Consider the following 14,672-nt stretch of genomic DNA (forward strand, 5'->3'; position numbering starts at 1 on the left):
TTATTTTTTGCATTATCGTCTTGATGCATTTTTGCATTTAGTTCAGCATGTTAGATTAGAGGCAGTTATTGTCATTTGTGATGGCTATCCTTTTCATAACGCTACTGAAGGTTTGCGATATTACTGTCACTTCTTGGATGTTGTGTTTTGGAGTGCAGAGCTGTGTTCAAAGCGCTTTCCTGCTTTCCATTATAACATTAAGGGAGATATATACAGAATAGCTTATATTTGATCATCATTTTATAAGTCATGATTTCCAGAAAGCCTCATCTTGTGTTACTTCTAATATTAAAAGCTGAAACCTTAGTCTTTGTGGCTTTTGATCAACACATTCTTCTTGCTCCTGTAGGTTTGTCTACAGGTTTAACCTGATTCTGCCTGTAACATGGACAATTGCCTTGCAAGTATTCGAAGAAGCAGAATTTGCCAGTCAGAGTTTCTAGTAATAACTCCTTTCAAATATCATCCTCCATTTTACGCACGCCATCGTTTGAAGGTGTGAGATGTGTAGCTCTAAACATTTTGACAGTTTATGGAAAGTGTTCATGCTTTCTGCAACTATAAAAAAGCACAGTGAAACTAAGGGCTTGTCATATTTCATCCTCACTGGAGGAACATACCTACCTCTCAGAGTTTTTTCCCAATCTTTTGTCACATTTGAAAAAGAAGCGTACAGCCAGGCAAGTAGTTTTGTGAGGGACAAAGTGGCATTTTTGTCTTATGCTTCCACTGGATGCCAAGTCATGGAATCAGCATTACTGATTGTAATTTCAATTTCACGGTTATCAAGGCAGCGGCTATTGAGATTTCGTCAAAGAGCTTAGACGTGAATCTCCGAGGAAACATCAGGGGATAAACATAAACAGATTGCAGTCATAGTTAAATATAACACATTCAGATATGGGTGTGGAGTTGGTACAGCGCATAGCTACCACGAAATTCCACCCACGCTGTTTTATACAAATGGTTTGTGTAAGTTCCGTGAGCTTTGTTAGATTCAGACGTGCATGGCTGAAGTCAGTCTGTCAAAACTCTTTTGTGAGTCATGCATCTGTCAGTACACTGTAGCACGTTAACAACCAGCGCCAACTTTGTAAAGGTCAGTTCACAACATCCCATGTGGTTCTTACTGTATTTTCAAGGTATTTGTTGTGACTTGCTGGTTTCAAGTAGTCTGAACTCTTGAGTGTTATAATACAATTTTCAGTGAGTGACAGGTTATGTGGTTTTTGTTAGAAATACCTCACCTTACAGTGACATCTAGAGTAACACTGATCCAGTAGTGCTCTATAGATACCAATTATAGGTTGGTGTAAAGGATACTAAAAGATTCCTGCATACATGGAGTGGAGTGTTGGATTTTCCTGAATTCCTAAATTGCTGATGTAGATTTAGATGACCTCCATTAGAATAACTAGGCAAAAAAAAGGTATTATCAACATTGAAATTTTGCAGAAAGCTGAATTGATTGTCAGGTGAATGCCATGTTATTACTGAACCACGCTGAGCTTGTCAAACAGAATTCTAATCAATTCACGTGAGGGTGTCTGTCGGTTGTATTTCAAGTAAAGCTGCCTCGGGCCAAAGAGATATCAAAGACACTGGGCTGTGACAGCTCACACCAAGAAGAATCAACACCTGTGGATTTTCAGATATTAAAACATTTAGAGTCTTTGTAAAGGTGGATCATGTAAAGGCATGACTGCCTGAGGATATGAACGTTTGTTTTTGATCAGTGGAATCTATCTGCATTTTTCGTCTTTTGTCTCTGCAGCTGTTGTTTGTTCTCTTGTGACCTGAATCAGGATGAGAGCTGATTTAGCTGAGCTAATGACACATATCACACTAAAGAATCATCACTTCAGTTCCAACGCATCACTTCACTTTCCAGCATTTTGAACTGCTGCTTAGATCTGAAGCTTCCACTACGCCTGCTAATCAGCACTACATGCAAGTCAGGATCAAACTTGACAACAAGAACAATTCAGATAGTAGTCCTGTTTTTTTTCTCTGCAATCTGTTAAATTCTTTGGCTTGTAAATATTTTATTCACACACACACACACACACACACACACACACACACACACACACACACACACACACACACACACACACACACACACACACACACACACACACACACACACATACATATATCTATATATGAATTGTTTAAAACTCAGTTTGCAAGTGTGTTTAAATCCTTGCATCAAGCAGGCGAATACTAAACTTTCACTATAAATGTCACTGAAGAATAGCTGCATTATTTTTGTATAAGTTATAATAACTTATAAATTGGCAGTATTGGTAAATCTACCACTTTGCTGGAAAATGCTTTAAATAGAAAAGCAACTTGTAATGGGACTTTAAAGGAGCCAAAGGGCAACTGTAAAAAGTTTTCACTCTGCAGTGTGATCATTTGTCTGCTCCAGAGAGCTTTAACAACTCTTATAACAAATGTCAAAGTCTCCATTTAACAAGTGTTTTTCTCCTCTTGGCATTCGCTCCCACCTGTCTGGTGTCAAACTTGTCCTTTAATTTCCAGAAAACATATATGTCTATATGCATTTTTCACCCTTAAAAAAGTTCCTATCTTTTTTAATTGACTTGTCTAACAGATGGGCTGTCATATCGGTTTCTCTTAACAGCCACATCCACGATTCACCCACTAGAGGATAATGGCCAAGTGGAAAGGTGCCTTTAGGTGCCTCCGAGCCCTTTTTCTCCTGCTACCTTGGCCTGATTAAAACAATTGAAGGGGAACACACAGGATACTTGACCCAAACGGTCTATCGCAGTAAATTGCTTTTGTTAGGTGAGGCTAGTGCTATGCCTGGCCTGCCTATCTGCCCGTGTCTAGAGGGGATTTGAGATGCATATACATGAGCGGTGCAGGTTGGGAGGGGAGTCAGGTGGAGTCCTGGAGTCCAATTTAGGTCTGCTGGGAGAGGTGAGGAGCACAAAGGAGAATGGAGAAAAGGGCATGAGGCGAACCTAATAGAGCTTCCTGCTAACAAGCCCCATCTCTGGGCTTTAAGTCTGATGTCACCACATCTTCTCCTCCTCTTCTAGGAACGCTCACTGTTTGCCTCTGCATAATGTCCCACACTCATTTTGTTATGCTGTAATGCTACTTTCTCGCCTTTCCTCCTCTCACACCAATTTGGAAGGGCAGCAGTGAGTTAAAGACCATTTCTCTTTCTGCCTCATTTGTAGTGGCATAGAATAGCGCATGTTCTAGTGTTTGTTTGCATGTTTGTGTATCTGTGCATGTGTGTGCGTGTTGTCTGTCAGACAGGTGCTTTGTTAAGCTGCTGCCAATCATTGTCTGGGTTGTCTTCACCTCCCACAGGAGCGAGGTTTTTTCTTCCACACACCGTTTGTTTGCAAGTGTAACCAAAAGGCTGCAGGCAGGTTCAGGAGAGGAGATTACATCTCTAGTGGTTTTTTTCCCATCTTTTTGATATTTCTCATGCGTCCCACGCTCCAGACAGTCACAGGAGTTCATTAAGGTGGAGTCCTTTTTAGCAGTGCTTGGGGTCTGATAGGAAACAGGTCAAAATGTTTCTCTTAGGCAGCATCCTTTTTTTTAACAAAGTCAAAAATCTTTTTACTTCTTTTTGTTATCTAAGTTCAGGTTATGGAAGTCATACTTCTTGTATGTGAAAACTAATTTCATCCAAGATGAAAGTGGAAAAACTGACTGAGGCATTTCTATATCGATTAAAAATGTGAAACTCAAAAAGCGAAATCAACATGGTCACAGCCTCTTTAGCAAATCCCCTCCTTCCTAAAAACTGATTTCTCTCTAAACTCACTGTATTAAGGCTTAAAAGGAAGCTACTTTGATTCACTGGTATCCAAACACATTAAGCAGGAGCCCGGCGCTTTCTGCTGGGACAAAACTCTTGTACCTCAAGCTAGACCCTTCCACCGTGTTGGTGAAGTTGGTGGCTTTATGATCATTTTAATTGCATTTTCTGACAAATAACACAGCGTACTGTAAGGTACAGACCATCTAAGAAGTTGATGCTCCACTTTTGATGTTCTTTATTCTGTTACGTGATCAATACGCTAAAGTTGAGGTTTCAAAATGCGAGAGTTGAGGCTCAGGTGTGAAATGTATAGTTTTCAGAGTTTTTATCAGTTTTCAGTGTGATTTTGTTATCGTTTTTATCATTTACTCGGTTTTCCTGGGTCTTTTCATGTGTGTTATGAATAAATTTTCTTTTTTTCGGTACCGGTAATAGTTTTATTTTGTTGTATTTATCCGCGACACCTTAAAGGCCGGTCCATGAAAATATTGTCGGGCATAAACCGGTCCGTGGCGCAAAAAAGGTTGGGGACCGCTGGTGTATATGATCGATTATTGTGGTCAGTATAGTACAACCTAGTACCATTCATTAGTGTACCTTGTGGGCCAAAGTCTGACACATATAGTTTACCACATACTGGACACTCAAAGAAATGCTCTGCAGTGTTGGTTCTGGTACTTGATGCCGCACGCTTTTTCACTTGACTGCTTTGTCTCTTATTTTCTGTAAACGTCTCTTACCTTATATCATCATATCACATTTCCAGGCGGGTTATTTCAGGGTGTTTATAGCGAAGCTTTTTGTCTTCCTCTTGGCTGTTTATGCTTGGCATCTGGGCTTGCAAATTGTTAAGTTGCAATTGATCTATTGATCTGTATTTCAGGCATGTTTGCTGTTTAACCCAGGGGTGGGCAATCTCAGTCCACGTGTCCCTGCAGGTTTTAGATCTCACCTTGGGTCAACACACCTGAATCACATGATTAGTTCGTTACCAGGCCTCTGGAGAACTTCAGGACATGTTGAGGAGCTAATTTAGCCATTTAAATCAGCTGTGTTGGTTCGAGGACACATCTAAAACCTGCAGGGACACCGGCCCTCGTGGACTGAGATTGCCCATCCCTGGTTTAACCCCTTTCCAGGTTGAAACATCAGTTCAGTATTCTTAGTGCTTATTGTTAGTTCAATTGTAGGATTTCTTTTATTTTGTTACTTAGTGACAAAAATGCTAACATAGAGGTTTTTAAAATGCAGACAGCAGAAGTCATGGTGACTATGACCATTTTTTATATATAGTGAATCATTGAAGCCAATAAGTTCTGCTCTTTTGATTTAAATTACAGCATAGCTGCTTAATAGAAGGTTTCACAAACTCGTCAGCCCAAGACTGCGAGGCAATACGTTTTCAGTCAGGAAAGGTGTCTGTACACAGCCTGCACCATATGAAAAGATAATGCCAACCCTGCTGCTGTTTGGCAAATGATGCAGAATAGATGGATCCAGAGATTTGGATTTATTTCTTAGGATAAGTGAGCCATTTGATCTACTGCTCTTGGCAATAGAGAAAAGTCAGCATGTTCACGCTCTTAAGACTTTGAATATATGTGCAAAATTTAAAGCAAATTTATCTAGTTGCTCTGAGATATTCTAGTCTTAACCAAACTGTTAGACTGGCCGATATGTCCATTCTTTCATTTGCTAGCTTAGTTGAAATTGCCCAGCATATGTACCGGTCTTTCTCGCACACGCACACACCAAAAATTGCGGTCGATTCAAATGCAAAACCCTTTTTGACCCCACAAAACCTCTTGAATGTGAACAGCTGCTTAAATTGAGTTGTGTTACCACTTGATCATTCAGGAGGTGCTCTGTCAGTGTGCTGGGTTAAACTGGGAGCTTGTCTGCTTGTCAATCAAAGCAGTACAGGATGAAACATCTCTGTCAAAATCAAATTCACCCCCCGTCAGCTGCATCGCACTGCACTCATTTTGACATCTTTGTTAAACAAGGCCTCTGACAAGTCCTTTCTCTGCAGGCTTAGATAGGCTACCTGGGGAAATCACAGCTGTCTGGGTGTGTGATTGTGTGTATGTACATGTCATACATATCCATGATGCCACCTCTCCTCTACCTAACATGAAAGAAAGGCTGCGCGCAGGTCTGTGTTAGAGCATCGATGTGCTTGGGTTTAGTGACTCCTGGGGGTAATTGACAGGCTCAGGCTCCCTTGCTAATGCTGGTCTCACGGGGGGCAGTTAGGCTGCCTATGCTCAAAGCTGCAGACCTCCACTCATGGAGAATGCATAAAGGGATCTCTAGTGGATCTGTGGATTAGCTGCACTGTAAAGAACGGGGTGGCAAACAAGGCCACAGCAGGTGAAGTTATTCATCATGCTTCACTTGTGTCTATTTGTATGACTTTACAAATTGCACCAAGTATTATAAACAGAAAGACCAATTATGCCTGCATGATATCAAATTCAAAAACCTATAATTGCAGTGCAGTGAATTTGGGCTTGAATGCAGAATTTTAATAATTGCACAGTGTATTACATTTATTAGAAAAAAATGTAAGTACATTCAAACTTGTGCACCCAATACTTATTTAAGTCATTAAAATGTATGCTGTATAATAAATCCACCCTGGAAAAAGAACAGTTTAAAGAAATCATTAAAAGTTCAAACGTACCATGACATTCACACCCGTGATGAATACATGTAAACATTTGGCCACAACTGTACAAACCCAACTCAAACATACAGAAAAGAGCACACCTCTGTCCTTTTTTCCACAGCTTCTCCTTCCATATCTGAGTATTTCTAAGGTAATGTTTGCCACCCACAGGCAGCCTGACATGACCCAACTTGAGGTAATGCTGACCTGGTAGGTCTCTGCCAGTGGCGGAATTAACAAATACTATCTCTCATCCAGAACATCAAACAGGGCATGGCCTCAAGGAGGAACTAAGGGAAAGGCTAACAGGTATTACTAACGTTGTGTTTGTAGATCTTATCATTTAATATTTAATGAGCTCTTGTATCTACAATGACCCAGTTCTCTACCAAATCAGGCGTACATAATTAATTTACATAGCCATGAATCAAGTATTAGTATTACGAGCAGAAGTAGCAACTGACAAAACACCTCAAACACAAAGGGTTTTTTCATCACTCTGGAAAAGAAGACCAACCATCCAGGCAAGTGCATCAAGCAAAGAAACAGCAGGCACTGTAGTATGTAATACCCAAGTTCTATATTTAATAGTAGTAACTAATAAATATTGAGGGTAAAATCCATTTGGACATTTTTTTTTGCATATTTGTCACACTTACATGTTTCAGAAAATCAGAGCAATGTTAATTTATCTGTGGCAAAGATAACCTGAGTAATTAGAAAATGCAGTTTTTAAAGCTATGCAAACCTCCCTGGCCTTATGTGAAAAAGTAATTGCCCCTCTTCTTGCTAAATTATGAAGTAACTGGGAGTAACCAAATTTTTTTCAAGTTCACTAGCCACACCTAGGTCTGATTACTGTCAGACCTGTTGAATCAAGAAGTCACCTGTCTGACAACACGAACTAGGCTAAAAGATTTCAATAAACAACACATCATGGCGTGGTGTAAATGTCTGTTTTTAATGAGAAACAAAGTCACTGACATCTGTCAGTCTGGAAATGGTTACAAAGCCATTTCTAAGACTCCAGCAAACCACAGTGAGCGCAATTATACAGAGGTGAGGCCTGCAGTTTGCACTTGCCTCAGTTAATGTCAGTGTGCATGATTAGAATAGACTGGGCAAAAATCAATGGGAGAATTCCACAGCAAAAACCACACAAACCCCCCACAGAGGCTTGTTTCATATTTGTCAGGAAAAAAAAACCATCTTTATGATTTCAAAGACTTTTGGGAAAACAATCTTTGGATTGATGAAACAGAAGTTGAACTTTTTGGAAGGTTTGAGTCCCAAAACATCTGGCATAAAATTAACACAGCATCTCTCAAAAAGAGCACCATACCAGCCGTCACACATGGTGGTGATAGTGTGATGGCCTGGAGCTGCTTTGCTGCTGGATGACTTGCTGTAATTAATGGAACCATGAATTCTGCTCTCTAACAGAAAGTCCTGAAGGAAAATGTCCAAACATCAGTTTGTGTCCTGAAGCTCAAGCTCACTTGGGACAATCTTCATTTAAAAATGGCATTTTTTTATGATAACTTGGGTTATCATTAAAATTTGCTTGGTGATCTAAAAGATTGAAGTGTATACAAACAATAAGAAATCAGGACAGAGGATTTTTTTTCTGGAAGAGAAGACTTATAAGATGAAAATTGCTGTTTAAAACTCTCCAAATATCCTTTCCTATGATGCATCGACTGCTTTTTACCTCCATCCATTTCCATGATGATTTATATTAAGCATGCTAGATTCTTGAGTTGTGTGTTTAATGCCGGATCACAAGACCTGATAAAGACTTGCACACCTTGCTGTCTTCATAGTCAAACCTCACAGAGATAAAATATGAAACCAAACATAACACGCGAGACACTTGACACAATTAGCTGTTCATCAGAACAGCAACCGTGCCAGCAACACCTCTCCTAACACATCTGCTGACAGAGCAGGAGAGCATTACATCAAAAAGCGGCATGCCCATGCTTCGTTGGTTTCTGAAACTGCAGCGTGACACAACTATTTTATGACTGTATGAAATACATCTTGTTGTCAGTGATGTTAACCAAGCATGGCTGATCACAGAGGATGTGTTTATTTTCTCTGTTTGAGCTTGGCGGTTATGTCTAAAGTCAGCAAAAGTCAGAGCAGAACGTGGTCATGTTAGATGGTTGTAATAAACTGATTACGATCTGACAGCATGTAGATAAACAATAGCTGATATATCACTCAGTGTGCCAGAGAGACTGTGTAGAAACTGGTGTGTTAGAGGAGAACTTTTGATGTCGCTGTCTAGACTTCTTAGTGTCCCGCATTGGGAAATGATTGGTATAAATATCTAAGCAACAGTAAGTAGTTCTGCTCCACTCTGTTCAGTTAGAGTCCACTTTTCTTTGCCCTCTTCAGCCCATTTATATGCCATTTCAGGTGGCTTCATAGCTATAGTCTAATTGTACAATAAACTCAAATTCCAGAAACTAACAGTTTCTTGTATCTCTCTTATTTGTTGAACAAAGTACGACTGCACCTGTGTAACGCAGACAGGATGTGGGTGGCATAGGGTTAAGTGCTCCCGAGCAGGTAGCCCTGTACAGTCACAGGTCTGCTTTTTTGGGCTTGGCTTGGCACTGTACAGATGGCATTCTTCTGGGGTAAACAAGACATAATCTCTCCCTGCTGCGTGTAATTAATCTCTGTCTTTTGAATATCCCATGTGGCACAGAAATGTACAAATATGTGTGGTGGAAGGCCACACAGTGCTAAACCCCAAGGCGTGGTTGCCTGGTATGGTTGCCTCCTCAGTGGATGGCTGTTTGATTGGTATGTTGGCAAGCTGACAACTTGATTGATGGGCTTTTCTTTTTTTCCTCTCCTTTCTTTTTGCTAAGCCATTCGACTGTTTGTCGTACTCCTGCTATGTTTCTCTTCACTTAAGATGATTGGTTGGTTGGTTGATGCTCATCTGGCTGCTTGTGGTTCTTGCCCTGTGGGAATGAATATGATGTTAGCTGGTTTTCTTTAAACCTTAGAAATCAACCTGATGAGTAAAATGTTAATGTAATTATAGCCAATAATTTAAAAAAAGGTGAAAATTACATTTATAGATCTGTCTTTATTCTTTGAATATTAAAACGAACATGGAAAAATGAAGAAAAGACTTAAGTTTAACGTTCTCCATAACAAAATCTAAAGTTAAAGTTAAAAAACATACCCCTTTGTTTCATTTTTAATATATAAATCTTATTCTTTCTTAGTAGATGGTGTAACTTTATTGTGCATTCACAATACAATGTTTTTTCTTAGTCTAGAACTAGAAAAACTGAAAACACCCCCAGTTGGTTAAATTTCTTACTGTAGGTAGAGTGGTGGCCCCATGATCGGAAGGTCAGGGGTTCGAATCCACTGAACGGCTACCCTGAGGTACCCCTGAGCAAGGTACCATCCCTAAACATTGCTCCCCGGGCGGCCAGTGGCCGCCCACTGCTTCACTGAGTGAATGGGTTAAATGCAGAGAGGAATTTCCCCACGGGGATCAATAAAGTATAAATTATTATTATTATTATTTTATGAATATACAAAGGCAGCCACTGGTTCAAAGATGTTAATATGCCACCCACTACTACTCGGTGTTGCAGCCTTGACAGACAGCTGTGCTGTATCCCTGAATGGAACGATAAACATCAAACAATGTTGAAAATTAATTAATTATTTTAAAAATGCACAAGTAAAAAAGAACAAAAAACAGTGGCTGTCTGTTGGCTTCATTAGAATAAACTTGACTATCGGAAACTGAATCTAATCACATTCAGCACTGGGATGTGGACTCTAGCTAAGGGTTAGCCACTCTATAAATGACTGACATTGTGTATCATTATATACAATTATATATTATATAATGATATTATGTTATTATATACAATGTAAAGTTTCAAATTGAAAACATGATTTGATTAAGCGTTTCATACAACTTCCTACACACTGAAAAAAATATGTTATAAAAATATTAAATAGATTGATTGATTAAATTAGGATTTAAAATTATTAGAGTGGCTGACTTGTCTGATTTTTATTTTTCTCATTTAACTACTGTTAAATTTACCATTTGCAAATTAGTTATCATGAACATCCCTAATTTTTCTATGATGGCATCAAGAAAGTTTCCATTAGAAAACGGAAACAAACATTTTTTTTTACCTTATAAATAACAACTTGATTTTTTTTTTATTGTGGAGTTGTGCCATTTCAAAATATTAAGAATACTGACCAAAAAATTCATTTTTAATCTCCATGAGTGTTTAATGTTCGGTATGATTTAAAGTTTTTTTGGCAACACATCCTGAGTATGTCCAGACTTGCCCATAAGTGGTTCGAGAGACTCCTCTTCAGAAAGTTGGTGAGAAGGACGTTTAAGGACGTGATGTTTAAAAAATTAATCCCTGGGTCTTTAATGAGGTATGTGGCTCTGCCGCATGTGGGTTTCAGCTGTAACAGTCATCACTGGGTATCGGCCACAAACATTTTTATTTGATTCTATTTTTTCCTGGAGAACTTTAAGTGTTTGTGGGTACAGATTTTTTTTCTGTGAAATGCAGAGATGAATAACAAAGAGAGAAAGAAAGCAAAATGGGACTGAGATGACAAAACCTACAATATTTTCTTTTCTTTGTGTGATTTATATACACGGATGTGTATTGAAAAAGTGTATGAGTTTCTTGACACGTATGAATATAACTGATATATCTTTCACAATGCGACCCTGTCATTTAATGTGATTTAGTTGGAGAAATGCAGAATCACACAAAGAGTGTAATTAAATTTGCTACAACAGGAACATAGAAAAGATACAGTACACACTAACTTTTGTGTATCTACTTCTGTACATGAATACATAGAGTCATAATAAACAAACTTGCATAATATACCATTAAAGATTGGTATATTATTGATACATTACCATTTAAATTTTACAGTGAGACACAATTATAGATGACCCAATTTCAGTATTTAGTCCTGAGAAAAAAAAACTAGCTTCATGATAGGCAGATTGAGTTTTTTGATAAGATGAAAGTGCTATAGAGTACTCTCAATACAAGAATGGGTTGAGGACATGGCAAGAGTCGCAGCATTTAATGTCTTACAAAATGCAGTGAATATCTACTAATATGTTTTTGTTTTTTTGTTTTTTGACTCTCATCTCGGTCTATAAACTGTGCCAATGTTTTCTAATAATGGATTTGAATGAATATATGATTCATAATGTGTTTTGGGAAGTGAAGGCTCTGTGTTTGTTGTTGTTTTACAATTTTTTATATAGATTTCAATCAGTGAGAGAATGTGTTTAAATGCGCATAAATGTTATCAGCAAAAGAACCATAACCTTAATCATTGTTTTGATTTATATTTTTGTCGCTTTGCTTCTGGAGGATTTCTTATCTGCTAATCTGCTATCTTTTTTGCTTACTCCTTCAGCACAGGTGCGTAAAACACTTTACGAGAAAGAAAAGAGAGTTACTATAAGTTATGACTAGGACTCATCTTGGTAAGCCTGACTTTCATGGATCATCAGCAGCCTCTTTAGTTGATCCAACATCAGTCATGAAGTTCATGGGTGGGTTGTTGTCAATCGCCACTGTGTAGCTTTTGCTCTTCCCATTTCTTGCAATAGAGGAGCTAATGTACTTCCTGTAGTCCTGCAAAAAAAAAAAAAGTTTTACAGTTTTTTGTTGTTTCAGTGTTTCAACTGGCAACATTTTAACACAGAGTTGTACACATGCTTTGAAGGTAGAAAAAAAAGTATAAAGTAGGTAATCGATCATCCGCCAAGTTATTCAGACCATCATAACATTGTTTATTATTACATTTGAACAATTGTTGTAAGATGAATAATCAGATAAAGCAAGCATCCACAGCCCAGGTCTGCAATTACACAATTACACTGTCTGTAAAATGAGTCTTTGTTCTCATACGTAATTGTCAGACATTGCACTGTTGCTATTGAGCAAAGCATTTATCCATTAATCTTACTATTTTCAATCAAGTGTTTGTTCAGTCAGAATGCAGGATGAAGGTGTGTGTATTCTCGGTGTTATTTCCTGTCCTATTGTGTGTTGTCATACAGTGGCATGGTGGGAACATCGCAAGTGTGCTCTCATCTTTTCATAGGAGTGTTTGTCTGTGTTTCTGTGTGTCTAGCGGCCTCTGGTTTCTCACACAAACTAGTAGCTGCTTGCCTCGCGGCTACATCTGAGGTTGGGAGTGTGTACGCGGTGAAATGTGTACATGTCTGCTGTGTGTGGGGTATGAAGTCTCAAAGCGTCAATCAAAATTAAATCCAAAGATTAAAGGAAGGGAATGCCCTTCCCTGCCTTTTAATCATAGTGTTTGTGGTGAAGGAGTCAGGAAACGCAGAGGCTAATGTAGCATACAGTAACTTGTGTTCCGCTTACCTGGACAGGCAGACAATACAATTCCCTTACTGGGAGTCTCATGCCTAATTAATCATTTTTATTATGGGTTAAAGGCAAAGAGGGTAGTTGCCATTGTAACCCAGGTATTTGGTATATTGTTTAAAGCAGAAGGGAGAGGCTTGAGGCAGACAGGTTAATCCTCTCCAGGCAACCGATTATAGACTTCCCTGTCCCGTCCTTCCTCCCTTGTATCATCTCATTGACTCACCCTTACACTCCCTTCACTCCTTGTTACCTGATTTTTATCCCGAGCACCATACCCACCCCTTCTCTCTTCTCTTTCCTCACACTGCTGTCCAATTTCAACATATGGGATACGTAGCTCATGCCTCATGTCACCACTTTTACTTTAGCATACGTGTAGCTAAAGTAGAGGGAACACATTTTATTAATATTAACATTGGGAAAAGTTTAAACCAGAGTGTACAGTATAAACGCCTTTATCCATTCTTTTTCCCATGGTATGAAAAACACTTTGAAAAATACTGTTTGGTTTAAACCGCTAGCATCTCCAAATTATGCATACTTGTTCGTGAAGTATAGTCCTTGCTGATGAACATGTGAGTTACTCCACAGCCAAACCTTTAACATTTGCTACAATGGGATGCTTTTTCACACCCTCGCAAATAAAAACTGTGTACATCATTTGATCTGACTAATAGACCAACCAACGACTTTACATGGTTTTCTCTTCAGTCACAATGTGCCGCACAATATTTTCTGACTAAGCCAATCAACATTTTTACCAGCTTTTAGAAAAATGTTCACAAGGTGGGGCCTGCTTTGTTCTTACAGTGTGTTGATGTTCTCTGTGTGCCCCTGTCTGTTCTAAAGACATGCATGTGAGCTCTGAATGTGGTTGTCTGTGTCTCTGTGTTAGCCATGTAATGGACTTGTGACCTGTCCAGGATATACCCCTCCTCTCATCTTATGACAACCATACGACCCTGAAAAGGGAAAGTGAGATGGTCTTCTCTGGACCAAAGCTCATCTACAAAGGACTGAGGCAAAGTGGAAAACTAAAAATTCTATGAAACATATGCTCCCATCGAGATTTCATGTTTTCAGGGATTGATATGTCATAGCTATTACAACAGCATGGCTTCATATCAGAAGAGTCGGGTACTGAACAGTATGGGCTGAAACACTTCACGTCCCTGCTGGTTAATTCCACATATGAACACTTAGGAGGATGGGAAGTGATAGAGTTACTATAAATAGTTGTAGTAAAGTTGTTGTAAAATAAAATTCATGTCAGTGACATGCATGCAGGAATCTGGCAGTAGCACATGATAATTTATTGCAAAAACCTTCACATTTGTCACAAATATTTATGTATTTAGTCGACAGATGAAGATCCTGAAGTTCAGTGATGATTACATTTATCCCAAGATACATTTCCTGTAACAAATACATGATTATAAATTAGTATATGAAAGTAATTTGTACAAGAGAATAATTTACAGTGTTGTTAGTGTACTTCTTGTTTTATATTGTTTGGGTAATTGAGCTGGATTAGCTTTATTTCTAATGCATCGTAAAACAATGAGGCAAGAAAGGCGACGTACTGGAGCAGACGAGCTTTTCTGCTGAAGCTTTGATCTGCAGAATATCTAATCCTTTAATGGATGAATGCTGAGTCATCCCGACAGTCGTCACACCGAGAACCATCTGTCACACACACAGCAGCAGCTTATGAAATCTGGACTGTACCACGATG

The sequence above is a fragment of the Astatotilapia calliptera genome, chromosome 10 (genome assembly GCF_900246225.1).
Source record: "Astatotilapia calliptera chromosome 10, fAstCal1.2, whole genome shotgun sequence".
NCBI classification, from domain to species: Eukaryota; Metazoa; Chordata; class Actinopteri; order Cichliformes; family Cichlidae; genus Astatotilapia; species Astatotilapia calliptera.